The sequence below is a fragment of the Penaeus japonicus genome, unplaced genomic scaffold (genome assembly GCF_977035675.1).
Source record: "Penaeus japonicus unplaced genomic scaffold, GWHDUDI00000001_assembly GWHDUDI00000001, whole genome shotgun sequence".
NCBI classification, from domain to species: Eukaryota; Metazoa; Arthropoda; class Malacostraca; order Decapoda; family Penaeidae; genus Penaeus; species Penaeus japonicus.
In genome coordinates, this window is record NW_028234403.1 from 13,880,286 (window position 1) to 13,882,785 (window position 2,500).

Here is a 2,500-nt window from a genome sequence, read left to right on the forward strand (position 1 = left end):
CATACCTGTATGCATATACATATATGTGTGTGTATATGTATGTATGTTTGTATGTTTGTGTTTAAGCAGTGCCCTGCAATTCACAATGACCATTTTTCCTTCTCTTGAAACTATTCATATCTCTTAAAAATACGTTATTATGATGTCACAACGGCGGACACGAAACGCATTCAGATTCCTCTTACATAATCGGCTCACAAACGCAGCGCGGTCGGGTGAGGATGCGATCGCTTTAAACACCGGCAAATTTAGACTGCGCTTTGTTGATAACACGGGGGGTGGGAGGGGGGGAGGAGTGGGGGGGTGGTGCAATTGTTGACTGATTGTTATTTCTAAGCATGGGGGGGGGGGGAATCCAGTAACTCCATTGTTCAGTCTTACACAGTGAACGTTTGCTAAGTGAGTGTTTTTTGTTTTTTTCCCTGTCATCATTTTTTTTTCTAAAATGTTTCGCAAGGTTAAACTATCAAAGGCGACTAAAATAAGTAGTAGTATAGGAAAAGACAAAAAACAAAAAGAGAAAAAAATTGACAAAATATACAAATGACAAACAAAAACAAATAAACAGACAACCCCTTAACGAGAGCCTCTGTAATATATGCATCTGGATTTCACACACCCCACCCCCCACCCTCCCCCCTTCCCTCTTACCTCCCTGTGGATCTCCTCACCAGTCCAGGAAGCTTCAGGTCTCTCTACTTCTCTTCTACGTTTGGAAGGCCATAGGAGAAAGGAGAAGATATGAAAAGAGGGAGTGAGAGCGAGAGAGAGGGAGAGGGAGAGGGAGAGGGAGAGGGAGAGGGAGTGAGAGAGGGAGAGGGAGTGAGAGAGGGAGAGGGAGTGAGAGAGGGAGAGGGAAAGAAGTGAGAGAGGGAGAGGGAAAGAAGTGAGAGAGGGAGAGGGAAAGAAGTGAGAGAGGGAGAGGGAAAGAAGTGAGAGAGGGAGAGGGAGTGAGAGGGAGAGGGAGAAGGAGAGGGAGTGAGAGAGGGAGAGAGAGAGAGATAGAGACAGAGACAGAGACAGAGATGGAGAGATGGAGAATGAGGGAGAGAGAGAGAGAGAGAGAGAGAGAGAGAGAGAGAGAGAGAGAGAGAGAGAGAGAGAGAGAGAGAGAGAGAGAGAGAGAGAGAAGCCTCATTACCGCGTCCGTCAGCAGCGTCAGGATTAGTATGTATTTATAGCAGTTGCTGTAAAAAGTTACCAGGAGTATTAGTGATAGATCTGAAAAAAGGGAGGAGAAAAAAAATGAAGAAAAGAAGAGGAAGAAAAGCATAAGAACCAGAGGACGATAAAGATGGAAGAAGGAAAAGAATAAGAACCAGAGGACAATAAAGATGGAAGAAGGAGAAGAACAAGAACCAAAGGACGATAAAGATGGAAGAGGAGAGGACTAAGAACCAGAGGACGATAAAGGTGGAAGAAGGAGAAGAATGCGAACCAGAGGACGATAAAGATGGAAGAAAAGAGGAATAAGAACCAAAAGACGATAAAGATGAAAGAAGAAGAAGAATGAGAACCATAGGACGATAAAGATGAAAGAGAAGAGGAATAAGAACCAGAGGACGATAAAGATAGAAGAAGAAGAAGAATGAGAACCATAGGAAGATAAAGATGGAAGAGAAGAGGAATAAGAACCAGAGGATGATAAAGATAGAAGAAGAAGAAGAATGAGAACCATAGGAAGATAAAGATGGAAGAGAAGAGGAATAAGAACCAGAGGATGATAAAGATACACGAAGAAGAAGAATGAGAACCATAGGAAGATAAAGATGGAAAAGAAGAGGAATAAGAACCAGAGGATGATAAAGATAGACGAAGAAGAAGAATGAGAACCATAGGAAGATAAAGATGGAAGAGAAGAGGAATAAGAACCAGAGGATGATAAAGATAGACGAAGAAGAAGAATGAGAACCATAGGAAGATAAAGATGGAAGAGAAGAGGAATAAGAACCAGAGAACAATAAAGATGGAAGAAGGAGAAGAATAAGAGCCAGAAAACAAGAAAGGTGGAAGAAGGAGAAGAATAAGAACCAGAGGACAATAAAGATGGAAGAAGGAAGACGAAGACTCGTAGACACAGAAGACGTTACTCCCGCAAGGCAAAAAAAAAAAGAAAAAAAAAATAGATAAATAAAAAAATAAAAACATAAAATAGATATATTAATAAATATAATGTTTACGACAACGGGCGAGAAAGTTAGTTAATCGCCCCAAGATTTGTAAAGCGACATTAACGAGGACGAAGAAAAATGACGCGGATTGCGTGAAAAGGCGAAGATGAAGTGATATGCTGCGAGGGATTGGAGTGGGGAAGCGGAGAGGAGAGAAAAGGACAGGGAAAAGATTTGGCGAAGATGGAGATAAACGGTAAAGAGGAGGGGGAGGAAGAATGATAAGGAGGGATTGAGAAGATGAGAAAAGAAGAGGGGATATGATTTAGTACGGGGAAATGGGTAAACGTGAGGAATAACGCAGATAAGAGGGAAAATAGATAGCATAG